This window comes from Cololabis saira, chromosome 13, assembly GCF_033807715.1.
Source record: "Cololabis saira isolate AMF1-May2022 chromosome 13, fColSai1.1, whole genome shotgun sequence".
Classification (NCBI taxonomy): Eukaryota; Metazoa; Chordata; class Actinopteri; order Beloniformes; family Belonidae; genus Cololabis; species Cololabis saira.
Genome location: NC_084599.1, coordinates 28949625 through 28964911, shown reverse-complemented (window position 1 = coordinate 28964911; position 15287 = coordinate 28949625). Strand labels below are relative to the sequence as shown.

At 39.7% G+C, this 15287-nt stretch overlaps 1 protein-coding gene across 1 annotated transcript in view; it reads right to left on the bottom strand.

The window, feature by feature from the left end:
* The window catches only part of arid3a (AT-rich interactive domain 3A), a 45303-nt gene extending 33060 nt beyond the window's left edge, over nucleotides 1-12243 (bottom strand). Inside the window, exon 1 of the mRNA XM_061738554.1 lies at nucleotides 11987-12243. The gene's annotated coding sequence lies outside the window, so the exon portion shown is untranslated. The remainder of the gene's footprint in view (nucleotides 1-11986) is intronic.
* Nucleotides 12244-15287: the final 3044 nt, after the last annotated feature.

Below are 15287 nucleotides of genomic sequence, written 5' to 3'. Positions count from 1 at the left end.
TCCAGCGATCTTGTAGCTGGAGAGCAACCAACTCAACCCGCGACACCCACTTCAAGAAGATGAGCATTCAGATGACTCTTCCTGCTTGTCTTCATAATAATGTCGACATTATTTCTAGGTTTCTAAACCGCCAGTTCCCATCACAGGCAACGGTAAAGAGGTCTAGGGTTCGCCCTTTCGTCATAAAACTAGCTATTTATGTTTTGAAAAAAGAACGTTGGGTCCTTATGCTGCCGATCAACTTTGAGTGATTTTTGAGCACAACTCTGCTGATTGCAAAAAAGGCTCAAGGTTTGCTTTGGTATCTCAGTGTCACACGTTAATAAACAGGCCTTGGCTACAATGATAAGGTGTTTAATTCACAGACCACAGCTCGCCATGAAAAGAGCAATGAATCATGACCCATTTTTCAAGCAGCAGTCTTACCATATCTGCAGAAATAAAAAGAAACTCCTCAGTGTTTTTGTTTGGTAATTGATAGACCAAACAGAGGTCCATCAATACGTGCTTACACACAGCCGACTGGCAATATGGAGTCAGTTAAGGATGAGCATTGTTGGGAAGATTGGTGCGTTACGGTGTTCCAGCTTTCTTAAGCACTCACAAGCCAACTTAGCACATGACTATCTAGGATTTTTCGGATTCGATCCCGCTATTATCTCTGGATGACGAACGCATGTTAAACGTATGTTGGTTAATATAACGCATGGCGTGTCATTTTCCATCCCGCGCCTGAAGGCAAGTTGAGGGGAGAGTAAGCAAATCGGGAGGCGTCATCCACGTAACATAAAGTAGATGTGTGGGCGTGTAGAATGACATATTATCTCTACAAGATTTTTACACCGTTTGACAGGTGTAGTTTTCAACACCAGGTTGGGGATGAACGTTTTTTGTGCTGGTTTTTGCTTCGTGCAGAGCAGAGTTTGTGGTTTTTGTGGCCAGTTGTTCAAACAATGGACCATCCTTGCTGTCTTCCTGCTGCTGCCGTTACTCTCTTTAGCTGTTTCCTTATTTTATACATAAAAAAAAACCCATCTCTCCCCTGGTGGGTAGTACTCTGGTGGGTTTATGTACTCAGCAAATCCCTCCCCACCACCCGCGTTAGTTCTGTTTACATTATGGTTAAAACCTTCAGAGGTGAATTATTCACGGGGCCAGCTCCACATGCCACCCCGCGTCGGTCAATGTAAAAAGGACAGGAGACACGCGAGATCCGCGTGTTGTACACGGGGTTTCCGCCAATGTAAAAGGAGCTTTAGAGACACACAGAGGTGCACCAACTTTGACACCTCCCTTCTTACACGGTGAACACCGATGCTCTATGAAAACACATCAGCCACACCTTGAACTGGATGTGTGAAAAACACTGAGCAGAATTCCTGAACAAAATCTCTTCTTTTATACCGAGCTGGGAAATCACTACATCAAAATTGGATATTTTTTAAAACAATAACAGTTCAGTAAATGATCTTTCTGAGTTACAATGAGCAGGGACCAAACAGGTTTCATGCCCCATCTGATGCCCTTCTTTGTCAGTCAAAGTGCTTTAGAAACGACTTTACAGCAAACAAATGATGTCACGGTGATGTCAATGTTTTCCTCCATCACTAGGTAACATGCACAATATCTTTAACTAGGTTATAGGGCTTCTTCTTGTTGTAAAAATACCGACATAACATAAAGATAATAGAACATTCTTCCACGGATTCTTTATTATGACCATTGAATCTGGAAAGACGTCCTTTTCTGTCCGCCTGACTTTCCATGCAGGTTGTTCTGTGTAAGTAGGCGGTGTCTTTCACCAAAGACCAAAGGGTAAATTTGACTCCTGCTGCGATAGCTGACACCTGGTGAATTTCTGTTATAGGAAACATTCAGTTTCACTGATTGAGAAGAGCACTCTTCAAGACAAAATGTAGAGGAAAAAAAAATCTAACTAAAAGGGTTCACTATCTGATTGCTGAGCCACCTCAACACAGCCTGATTGTTTCCATTCAGAACTGACGTTTGGGTCTCACATACAGTTTTTTCTTCCTAAGCATTTAAAGATTCGAATATACGTTTTATGAGAGAAAATGGCCTAGCTCAGAGACAGCTCAGCTCAGAGACAATTGAGATATAGGCTGCAGCACCTTCGCAATCCTGAATGGGACTGAAACGGGTATAGAAAATGAGCAATGAATGAAAGAAAATAAGCAATAATAATAGAGTAAAAGTGCACCAAATTACAGCTTTGAGGAGTTGGTGTTTTACTTGAATATTGCCATTTACTTTGTATCTCTCTGACATCTACTAGTTTTGGAGCTTTTTTTCCATTACAGCGTATACTCAATCTAAACCAGCACTGAGGACTTCAGAGAACCCATCTATTTCTCATTAAACCAATAGATTGTCACATCTTGCTGTTATACAACATAAAAATGCAATACCTCAAATGGCAACAGCGGACTACGAGGCCCCTAGGGTTCATTTAACACCTTAATAGGCTAGAGAGAGACCACCTGCTGGGCAAGATGGCAGAGGACTATCTGTGGGGGGTGGGTAGGAGAGCAGGGCAGGGCAATGGAAACTTCTCCATTCGGATGAATGGAGGATAAAGTAGAAATGACGAGTGCTAAGGGGTTAATCCTCTCCTTTTTTTTCCCCTCCTGAACCCACATTTGAGAGGTGGAAGATTGCAAGGTCTGAGCAAACAGGGTAGAGTGATAAGAATGAGAGCTAAGGGTCTAATTCCAATGAGATAAAGAGACATGCACGGCCTCATACTTATGTACACATATATGTAAATATAGAAACAAATGCACGTCGAGCCTGTGAAATATACTTATGCCACAATCCGCGTTACGGTTAATCGGAGGAACTCATCTTTGTGGTCTGTTTTGTTTTTCCCCAAGAACCTATTAACAACTAATGAAACACTGGGGGTCTGGTTCACACAGGCGCACGTGGTGCTTTCAACATGTGTGTTATAAAGAGCAATAAAAAAGGAAGTCCTCAGAGAGAAACACGAGTATTAATATAGCAGGGCATTTTTTCTCTTTTAAGGATTCGTTTGTTTTCATGCACCAACATCACTGCAAGTATTAATTTTGCAGTTTATCTTTTTTCAATAAAATACTTCATTTTCTTTTATATAATGAAAGGCCAAACTGTGTTTTGCCTGATAAAGCTTTGTGGTTAAAGAAGAACTGGGTGAGGCCTTTGTGAGACCTGAAACTGGGCATCAAAAGGGGTGGCTGTCTGTTCTGCTTGACTGAAATTGTGCAAGCAAATCTTAAAGTGGTAATCTACTTGTTGTCTTCATGTCTGGTGCAGAGGGCTTGTTGGTGTCTCTGTTTCTTTTTTTTGCATCATATAAAATCACTGTGTGTGATACTGCAATGTTTTCCTGGGAATCGGTTTGACATCATTTTGCGTTTCCAGATGAAGTTACTTTCTTTATCAAATCAAGTTTGCTATCGTAGCTCATGCTACACTGGTTTTGAATAAGACTCAAACTAGACAGACTTGTAGTCCACAGAAAATGTATATCACAAATGGCATCGCTGCAAAGTGTTATGAAATCTGTCAGTTTCTATCAATTAATCACTGTTCTGTGGTCACACAGCATGTGACAGAGTGTGCTATACTGCAGCATTGGAAGTGAAACAGGCTTGTGCTGATATTATCAACAAATGCACATGTGCTGTTCTTTCCTCATCCACTCAACACATTTAAATATTGTATAAGCGGCACAAAACACCTTGAAAATAATTTAACTTTAAGCACAGAAAGCAAAGAAATCTTAAAAACGTCCCTAATATCCAGGACTGAAACATAGGTAAGCTGCTACAGCTGGTACGTCAGTTAATCTAAAGCCAGGCGCTTCCCGGCATCAGAAACAAGAAACGTCAAACCCAGAGCGAGCATAGAGAGAGTAAGACTCTGCAAGTTGTGAAAGAAAACCACTAACACAGTGTTGGCCGCTGACAGTTGAAAACTAACAAATCATGGTGCTTAAACCGGTACAAAAGCTCAATACATTTGAGAAATGTTAACCACATTTCCCATTTTAAAATATCTGGTAGCGACCATTCATGCAGAAAACAGACTCCTTATACGAGTCTGACTTGTGTCTGGCGTTTCCTCCTGAGCTGAATTCACCGTTCCTGTGGTCCAATGCAGGCTTTGAACAAGTATCATCTGGAAGATCCGTGGTCTTTGGCCCGGGGGGTACAATTCAGACCCACAATTTCTGAGAGGGCGAAATAATCAAAACTCTTCTGGAAGTGTTTTTGTTTTAATTTCAATTCCATTTTCCTGCACCTACTTTTTATTTAGGGTTTCTTTTCATACTTCTTACACATGGTAAAATAAAGGATACACAAGTTCTTATTCAGGAGGAAATTTCAACTGTACACAGTTTACGTCAAGCTCTTTAGGTCTATCATTCAATTTAAATTTATTTTAAGACATGGAGATTGCTCGGTTTCAAAGATTTACAGCACAGTAAAAGACTTTTAATTTTTTTTTTTTTTTTTTTTAGTTAAGCCAAGACTTAAAAAGGTACTTAAGTATTAAGTCAAACACTTGATGTTTTTTTTCCCTTCAGGTGGAGACAATCTCCCAAGACTTTAATGAAATGTCTGTGATGTGTCTTGACACGCGAGACGGCGCAACAGCTCTTTTTTAAGCCACCTCTGTTTACAGTGGCAGTTTTTTTATTTTGGGGGGGTGGGCGGATTGAGTGGGCCGACTCCACTCCACACCTCTTCTATGGAAAGAAAGATCTGTTCTTAAGATCTAGTCTACAGTTTTAAACGGCCATAATCTCTGAAGCAGATCTTCACTTTGTTAGTGTCACAGAGTGGACAGTATCTCAGCGGAGAGTTCACACAGCAAATCAAGCTCACACTGCTACTACTAGTTTTATTCGCAGCTTTTTATATTCCCCCCGTCTGGAGTTTGCACCATCTCACATTAAGAAAGCACGTCATGTGTTGAAATAGCCCAGATTGTTAAAATGCACATTGCAGATTGCAGATATGCTGAAATAACATACAGGCCACTCAGTGGTGGTAATACAGCAGTATAGAAGCACATAGTAATTCCTCTGTCACATACAAGCTCAACAACCCTCTGGGCTTCACTGTTGCTTCATTTTTCTGGGTTTTGTTTAAGTTTTTAGAGCCTAACATTAAAACTGTTGTATATATGAGATAAAATAAAACTTCATAAAGCTTCATAAATCAAGGTCGTTCACACCTCTACGTAAAAGTCACTTCTTTGATTTGTATCTACAACTGTGTATATGGCACTAAATAAACTACAACAGTCTATTAATATTAAAATGTGGGTTTATTTATGGCTGGAACCACTTGCCAAAAGAGTGTATCATTTAGAATGACAGTTTATTGCAAATGCACAACAAAACAGTTTGTCACAAGTCATTCATGATCATTTCTACATTAAGAAAAAGGGACACACATTAAAAAGCAAGGGGTCGGTCAGTGGTGCTGGCCTTGATTATGCATCCGTCTCTCACATTCCTTGCAGTATTACCTCGTAAGCAGTAACACAGGCTCCATTGAGCCCCAGCACACCAACAACAAGATCATTGAGGAAGTGTCATACAGACTGGTCACGCATTTTCCACTGACCTCTTCCACCGAACCAAAGCAATACAGCAGGCCAAATCTGATTAGTACCAGCTATGCCATAAATGAAGTGGCTGTATAGGAAAAATAATCCAGTGATTCACTTCTCAGCAGTGAAATCTGGAGCCATATATCAAGCAAAGGGGCTATCCTGTGCAAGTGAGAGGGCCGAGGGGTGATTTGTGTTACTATTGTGACTATAACTCCACTCTGCAGTCCTAGGAGTTTCTGCCTGTAAGTATGTTTTCCATAAAGTATTTCATCTGAAAAAAAGAGAAAAAAAAACACCCCTCATATCTCTGGTTTAATTTGAAGTGCTTTCGGTCTGAGTACAACTCAGGTTCTTGCCTTTGCGATATCCTTTAACCGGCAAAACAGGACAAAAACAATGCTGGTGTTGATAATACTCAAGATACCAAGCTATGTGTAACTGAACTATAGGAATAATAGCTTCCCCTCCCCTTCACCACCCCACCCCCATGTTCCTTTGAGTTGTGAGAGTTGAGTGCACTTATGCCGTTTATACGAGTGCTACCTTAGGCAGAGCAGCCTGCATGGAAAATGAATATGGATATTGAACTTGCCATGTTACAACTCTAGCCAAAGCTTGACATAAAGACAGTAGTATCATGGGAGCGCGCATAAATCTCATGTGATGACAGCTGCAGAAGGGAAGCACAGACCATTCTTAAGGAGGATATCGCAGGAGGAAAAAAAAGAAATATATATATATATATATATATATATATATATATATATATATATATATATATATATAGAGACAGCGACCGACATTAATCTTATGGTTAAGTGTGTTTTGGCTGAAACGCTCCCGTCCTGTTGACGTCCTGTCTCTCTCCATTTCCCCCTCTCTCCCTCTCTCTCCATTCAAGCATAAGTTAAAAACAAAGCTTTTCAGAAACAATCTTTGGAGATGATAAACAACTAAATAATGATGTTGCACTGGATCACGTTTGTTTTTTTTTTGTTTTTTTGTCATCATTTTGTGCATTCCCTGCAAGATTCTCCTGTTTATAGTTTCCCATTAGATCATGCAGGTAGTTTAAACACAAAAAGCAGATTTCTGGTAAATTACACAACAGGATAACGTCGTTCTACCACTATAATACCTCTTAAATTGAGGAACTGAATTGTGAGGGAAGACCCCCAGTCAAATTCCTGGCTACAACTGACTTTGTCATGAAAAGTTTCATGAGGCACGCTTGCATGTTGTGGCTTGCAGAGTTCAGCGCACTACCATTGTAACTCGAGAATGACGGGACGATAGTTCATCTGGTGCGGGAGAGGTAGAGCAGAGGGGGTTGCATTTTTCATTGAATGGGATGAAAACTGGATTAACTTGTTGGTTTATATGGTGGCTGTGTGGCCACGTCATTGCATTGTGATCCTTAACAATCAAGTCTTTTGTGTAAAGAGGTGATGGTTGAGCTGAAATCTTAGATAAAGGAGTTTTACGTGTTATACACAGAGACGTCCACAAACAAAGATTGTTACTTCAATGCAAATTGTGGGTTCAATTTTTTTTTTCTTTTATATCCAGACAGTCAGTTATATAAGATACCATGAAAATTGATCTGATCAAATTAGTTTAATCCCACCAGGCTGCGACGGCCCACCCCAGGGGGATTAAACTGACACAAGTGTTAAAAACAAATGCTTCACGTTTGACGGACACGCCAGCATGTTGCATGTGTGTGCTGGTATCCTGGCAGAGCGGAGCGGAGCGGATCGTGCTGGCTGTTGACGAAGCCACTGTCAGCTGCTGGCTGAGTACACACAGCTACACCATAGCAGTCTGTTTCAGGAACTGGACCACATCCCAAAACCTCAGACCTTTCCTTCCACCTGCGTCACACGCAGCCATGATGGGATTCCCCACTGACACCAGCCCAAGAAATACAGTACTTTTTTTTTTTCACTGGATTTTTCACAGACATTCTGTAAACTACGTCATACAGGCCCTTCAGAAAAGAGAAGGGTTTTGGCACAAGAACAGCTGAGAGGCAGCCAAGCCACACTGCCTGCCTCTGTCATAGCAGGGAGGTTTGTGGTGTGATAACAGCCCTAACTTTGCATCTGATTAAATAAATACACGCCGATATTTGCCGGTGTGTTATTAATAAAATGGCACACAATGAGCTGAGGTCACAACCTAAAACAACAAACTTATGAACACAATGGAGGATAAAATAATAGTTTGTACAAAGGAAAACACGAAGACCTGTCTGTCTTGTCTGTGCATGTTTGTCATCAATTTACAGCCAATAACCAGTTTAGTGGCAATCTGCCAGTGACTGTCGCTCACTCAGCCTTGATGCCCAAAGGCAAATTCAGTGTTTTATTTGCATATCACACTCGCTGCTTCCAAATGTTCTTTAAACACCCTTCGGTTGAGTTTAGATGCATGCGGTGACAGGAAGCTGAGTAGATTTCTGCTTGTAAATGACAACACAGCCCGCCTTGATATGTTGATATGCAAGTAGAGCTATCTTAGACTAGCCACACAACAAGCAGAGCCCTGACTCTGGATATGCTTAACATGATTACTGTACAAGATCTTTGTTTGAAGCCAAGTCGGTTTAGATAGAGGTGGCCACAATAGACAAGTTTACATGTCGAGTGAAGGAGCCAAGAGCAGACAGTATTAAAACGACACTGACAGCAGCAGAGAAGTGACTACAAACCAGAACTATGACACAGATGAATGAGCTGCTGTAACGGTTTCATCTAAAAGTACACCAATACTAAAGTGGATATTGCTCATCTCTGATGTTCCCCTGAAAAACAGACTGAAAAGCAACTAAATGGCATCAACATTAATGGTTGAAAAAGGTAATTCAATCACAATATCAAGGGCTTTTCCTGGGTTAGATTGGTGCTTTAGGGTGCAACAACAAGTAACAACAAGGATGTTCAGGTCACACATAGTAAAAGGATTAAGTCTGTCATCTTATTGGATAGATGTGTGATTTTGATGAAGACTATGATTACTTTAGGGTGTACTGAAACAAAATATAGTGCAGGAAATTTTAAGAACAAACTAAAATCTTCAGATGACATTTTCAAAGTTTGATTTGACTCACCATCAAAAACCCAGAAATCGTCAGTTAGTTGAAAAAGGCAACACATTGACTTAAATAGTGGTGATAGAAGAAGGGAATTTCTTTTGAATAAATGATTGCTAATTACGTTTTATGAGCCGTTTTAGCATTATGGATACATTCATTCTATTTTCCAAAATGTTTTAACGTTATTATAGCCCTTTGCTTTAAAAGTAAGGTCTTTCAAGTAATTAGCCAACTGTGGGGTTGTACATTTTACATATTGATGAATTGAACTCTACATCAATTCCTGCCAGCATCATCAGTTGAAAACAACCAATACTGACAATCTAAAATGCATTCCTCCACATGTGCTAGATACCTTCAAGTTGATTTGTGTTCATTTTCAGCCGAAACATGAATCGACTAACACAGGTGTGAAGTCCGACCACTGACTTGACAGATACAAGTCAACGGTCTGACTCTACTTCACCATCTTCCTTCGACTGGTAATGGTGAGAAGTCTTCCTAAAATAAATAAATAAATAAAAATAACAGGCTTCCGGTTTTCAATCACGAGCAGCAACAAGCGTATTTAACCGCGTTTCATAACAAGAAATATGTTCACTAAATCCATCTTAAATTATGCAAAAGAAAGGATGGCCCTTTTGAGACTGAACTTGATCACACTCTTCTAATCCACGCTGGTCCGATCACAACAGAAGTGCCCCCTACCCCACCCCCACCTGCTTGCAGCAGCAGTATTTCTCTCCAAGAGAAACCCTCATGTAGATAGGTAGTACCGGTCACAGGAAGCATACCATATGCCAGATTGGACCAAAGAGATTAGCCAAGCATTTTTTTTCCTAAGGTGATTGGTGCACAGTGGGGTGTGGGTGTGATAAGGGCTGGGAAATCTCTCTTGAGATGGTGCCATGTTCTGCTGTCTCGCAGCTTACACTTTCTTTATGTCTATAACTTTTTTTTTATGAGAAAGACACCAATTATTAATTTAATTAATGTTTTCAGTTTCCCTGATCATTTTAATCTAGTCTCTTCTCATCAAACTTGTCATTCCCATGTAATCTGTAACACAACACCTAACTGTAATAGTATCAGACTTCAGATGTTAAATGAAAAATATGGGGAAAATTAAACAGAAATGCTGACGTGGATCCCTAAAATGTGATTATTTTCACACTTCAAAAAAGTTCCTAACCTAACCATTCGTTTTTTTATTTTGACATGATCTAAAAGTGAGTGACGCCACGCTTCAGATGAAACCGGAAACCCTCAATGAAACCAGTTGTTACAACTGCTTTCAGAAAACATATGTTGGAGGTCATTAAGACAAAGAACTATACATGGCTTTAAAACAAAACCTGCTTCCTGTGCCTGTGCTTCCCCACCCCCCACTTCTCAGTGAGAAACTTTAACACTACCTAAAAAACAAATGCCAGGCGATTTTAGAAGTGGCTGTGAGGTTTACCAGCTTCGCGTAACAAAGCTGGCCCCCTGGCATATCAAAGCACAAGCCTCTCCTTATCTCATTTGGGGATGAAAAGTCTTTTCAAGCTGGCTTTTATTTGAATATTTGGCTTATTATATATGATGGATTTTTCTGTGACTGCTGAAACCTGCTCACTCATTGTGTCCGTTACTCCCCTGACACGTCGGGCTTCTGGATGTTTTGACTCAACTTGTCTTGGTCTTCGCCTCTGTGATGATTCCAGACTTGTTTATCCACCAGCTTCACCTTTGCCTCACATTTTCACAAAAAAAAACTGAAACATCTCCATTTAAATAATCTCCCTTCACCAACAGGAAAGAAATTGACATAGTGTCATATTTCCATCACCATTTCCATGGTGATTATCAATATTTGTGCTGCTGTCCACTGCTAAGGTCTAAACCTCCAACTCAACGGGCATCCATGGACATTAACACATCCGCCTCAGTTGCAAAGTCAAACTCAACCCAGACCAGAGTGGAAAGATCACAGTGGAGGGTAAGGAACATTTGATTCATAGCATTAAAGGTGGCAGTTGAAAGTCCCAGAGACAACGATCTCAAACTAACAATGGTATGAAATGATCAGGTTTAATGTAATGAACTAAAACACGCATCCAACCTTTCTACTGTCTCACCATCTGATATGTTCAATTAAAAGGGGTTTCTCCTATTGGACTTCAAGTTAATCAATCTTTAATAAATCAATTGTGAACTCCTGTTACCCCCTTAAATTGTGCCATATGTACAGGCAGGCCTGTCTATAAAGGCACAGTTGTGGATGTAGTCACATGCACACTGGCTTTTATATCTAACTTAAAGGGCAATAGGATGTCCTTATGTTGCACAATCTTGCAGTGTATGTTGAATGGCCTTGTAAAATGGTGCGTTGAGAATTTGAACCGGACGCCCCCCCCTCATCGGGGTCAAACCTACAAAAAAACAGATTCTTGTGTGACATTTAATTTCTAAAATGTTTAAGTGCACACTTCGCAAGGTATTCCAGGAATACCGAAATCAGTAGTTAATCCTGCAAATAATCCTGTTATAGAAGCTGCTCTCATAAATAACTTATGATTTTACATTAGTGACCGTATTTTTATGCAAAAACATAAAAACGCGTCGACCACAGTGCGACCGTCGACGAGTTTAACGATCAGAACATGACGTCGAACAAGACGCGCTCTAAAGGCTGATTTATGGTTCCGCGTTACACAAACGCAGGCCTTACGGCGTAGGTACGCGGTGACGCGCAGAGTACGGCCCACGTTGCCGCGTACCCTACGGCGTAAGCTCTGCGTCGATTTAACGCAGAACCATAATTAACGCTTAACTCACAACTCCACGAATTTTACTCTAAATTGGGCAAAAAAAGCGGCCTCCGAAAATGTATTATATCCTTTTATAAATCATTACAAAGCACTGGAATCATATTCAAGTGGGTTATCAGTATCTTGGTGACTCAAGGCAGCAATCGCCCATCTGCTACCTTTGCAATAGGTTATTGATCATTTGATAAGGTATTGCATTTATAAAAATAAATAAATAAATAAATAAAATAAAAAATAAAAAATAAAATAAATTAAAAAAAAAGGTTTTTATAAAAAAAAAAAAAATAATAATAAACATTTTAAAAAAAGGTAGGTGCGCCTTTTCACTTAGGAGTTATACAAAAAGCAGAAGAAAAAAGGAGGAAGCCAGAGAGATATGTTGATAATGGGAAAAGTCAAGCAGGCTGTAGATAAAGCAAAAGAGAAATAAAGGAGAACATAAACTCACCGCTGCGGCTTCCGTTCGCTGTTCACACTCCTCCGAAGCGGAAGAAACATTCCTGTTTTTTCCACCTGAATCCCGAGTCTCACCTTTGGGAGGATCAGAGGAAAGTGCAGCAGCCAAACGTTGAACGGGAGAGGCGCCTCGACTGCTTATCGCTCACAAATGAAGCGGTTTCATGTGACAGCATGATATCCACGCAGTGGGCGCTCGCGTGTAAACTGTGTTTTGTTCGGAGTTGGAGTCGCTGTGACACACGGAGGCGCGCACGGAGCCGAAGAGGCGTGGAGAGACTCTCCCGGCCTGCATACTCACATCATTGGTTGACAAACAGCAATCAGATGCAAATTCCTAACCTCTGAATCAGCAGGGACCGGCCCCCCTCGCACCCACCCATGGGTGGGGGGGACGGTACAATGGGCTGGCCAGAGACTCACACCGCACTGCACGCAAATACGGATCAAATACACACTGGACATCTTTCCTGCCTGCACTGGTTCTCACACACACACGGAAGAGTATCAGGGCCAGGCAGGAGAAAAATAAAATAATATTTTAGAGGAGGAAATTTTTTTTTCATTATGCACTTCGAGAAAAAAGTCAAAATTTCGTGAATAAAGTTGAAATGTTGAGGAAAAAAAGCGAAATGTTGACTCTATTCTTGAAATTGTATTTCAACATTAATCTCGACATTTCGACTTTTTTCTCGAAATTGTAATTCAACATTAATCTCGATTTTTCGATTTTTTTCTCAACATTTCGACTTTTTTCTCGACATTTCAACTTTTTTCTCAACATTTCGACTTTTTTCTCGAAATTCTACTTCAACATTAATCTCGATTTTTCGACTTTTTCCTCAACATTTCGACTTTTTTCTCGAAATTCTACTTCAACATTAATCTCAACTTTTCGACTTTTTTCTCAACATTTCGACTTTTTTCTCGAAATTCTACTTCAACATTAATCTCGATTTTTCGATTTTTTTTCTCAACATTTCGACTTTTTTCTTGACATTTCAACTTTTTTCTCAACATTTTGACTTTTTTCTCGAAATTCTACTTCAACATTAATCTCGACTTTTCGATTTTTTTCTCAACATTTCGACTTTTTCCTTGAAATTCTACTTCAACATTAATCTCGATTTTTCGACTTTTTTCTCGATATTCTACTTCAACATTAATCTCGACATTTCAACTTTTTTCTCGAAGTGCATAATGTAATGAAAAAAAAATCTTCCTCCTCTAAAATATAATTTTTATTTTTCTCCTGCCTGGCCCTAATACTCTTCCGTATAAAAGAGATAGCAGATAACATAATAATACAACTATTAATTACTTTTTCTATAATTTGGTCTTTGTGGGAACAAAAAATCCACATTTGAAGAAATTATCCCTTGTTAACTGCATCTATAACCTGGAAGGGAGACACCCAAAGGAACAGCTTAAATCAACCCTAATTATATTTTTAAATAGTAAGGAGTGTACAGTTGTGTGAGTGAGGGACCAAAACTACCTGAAGCAAATGCCTTTTGCGTGAGAATGTCACAGCAAAATGGCACTTTATATATGTAAAAAAAAACAACAACAAAGCCTTCTGACACGACTCCAAAAATGTCATTCCACTTAAGTGACAGTGTGTACAGGGACCTTGCAGACATCTGTCCTCACAAGCAAACTGATTAAGGTAATTATAACTTTTTATGCATACAAAAAATGTGTAAGAATGTCTCTTGGTACACATTAATCTCCTTCAGGATGGTCTCCACCTTGTTACTAGTCTGTACAAGTCGACTACTGAATGTCAGGCAAACTACTACAATGTAGGAGAGTTTGTGGCCTCTATTTCTATAGAATTGGGTCAGAATTCAAACAATAATGACAAAAAAAAAGAAAAAAAAGTTAAGTGTTGCAAGCAGAGAGTACAAATTCTTCCCTTTTGCGTTCCTTGACAGTAGTTTGCACAACATTCGGTATTCGGCTTGTGTGGACTGATGACAAGATAACCCGAAGGTGTTATTTTTATACTCTTTTTGTACACTTACAAAGTTAAAATGACATTGGCTTGTACGCAAGGAACCTGTAAACATTTTTGCGTCTTGTCAGCGGCTGTAAATAGCTTTTTATTTTGAGTAGGTTGATTGCCCCAAGCGATCACATTAGTTGTGACCACATATGCAACAAACATATTCGGTTCTCACTCAAAACTGCTTCTACTCATGGTATTTTGCTCCCAAATTAAAGTGTCCACTAATTACCATCTTCACATTGACACAGGGTTATATTAACTCCAGCATGTTCATTTAAACATGGTGTAAATGTAAGGTTCTCACATACTACTTCTACTGTACATACAGTAGTACATACATAGTAATTAATTTTGGGCTATTAATGTGTGAATGTTGGCATGTGGGCTTCCTCCAGTCTCTTGAAAGAGACCAACCAGTTAACATTTATTAAAACAGCACAATCTAAGCTTTTATGTGAATTATATATGTAAGCGCATTCCATAAAACCAGTTCCCAATATGACAACTTATCCAAACTGATGGAAACTGTTATATATTTTGCATAGTGTAACGAAGATCTAAGGTGCTTCTGTTCCTGTTTTCCAGGTGTGGCTGAAAGCCAGTGAACTGCGCCTTTGCTTATTATATTCTTCTATCCAAACAACTCTTAAATCTTAATCTCATAAGCTTAACTGGTGTTTTGGTTTCAAAAACCAGATGTGAAAGAGTTCAGTTTGAGAATTGTAAATACATGTATGTGTGTGTGTCAGAGGAAGCTTCCTGACGGTGCAGTCAGTCTCCCTCTCTGAACTGGCCATGTCTTCTGGTGCCACATATGATTTTATTGTTGAACAAACTCGACATGTGAATGCCAAGAGCCTGATTGGTCGGTGCAGCTGTTGACTAAAATAAAGAACTGGAGATATTTTAAAACAGAAAACTAATCCACCATCTGCCTCATCAGATGAAAAATGATCCGAGCTACATGCGTGTTCATACAACCCTGGACCAGTTGAATTTAAAATCAAATGGCCCTCTGTGGTGATGACAACTGCAATTTCACACGATACCAAAATAATTAAAGATGACTGATGCTTCCCAGCGTCAGGGAGCCTCTGCCAGGGTGGGGCTGATGCTGAAAATGGGTGCCTTCATAGCCACAAAGACGCAGCCATCAAAATAACTACTAAATACAACGTTAAGAAAAAAGTTGAATGTTTCTCAGTTTGAATGAAACTATCCTTAGAAGTTTCATTCAAACTGTCATTTCCCTTTCGTATGAGACATAGGAAGAGAACTTCAT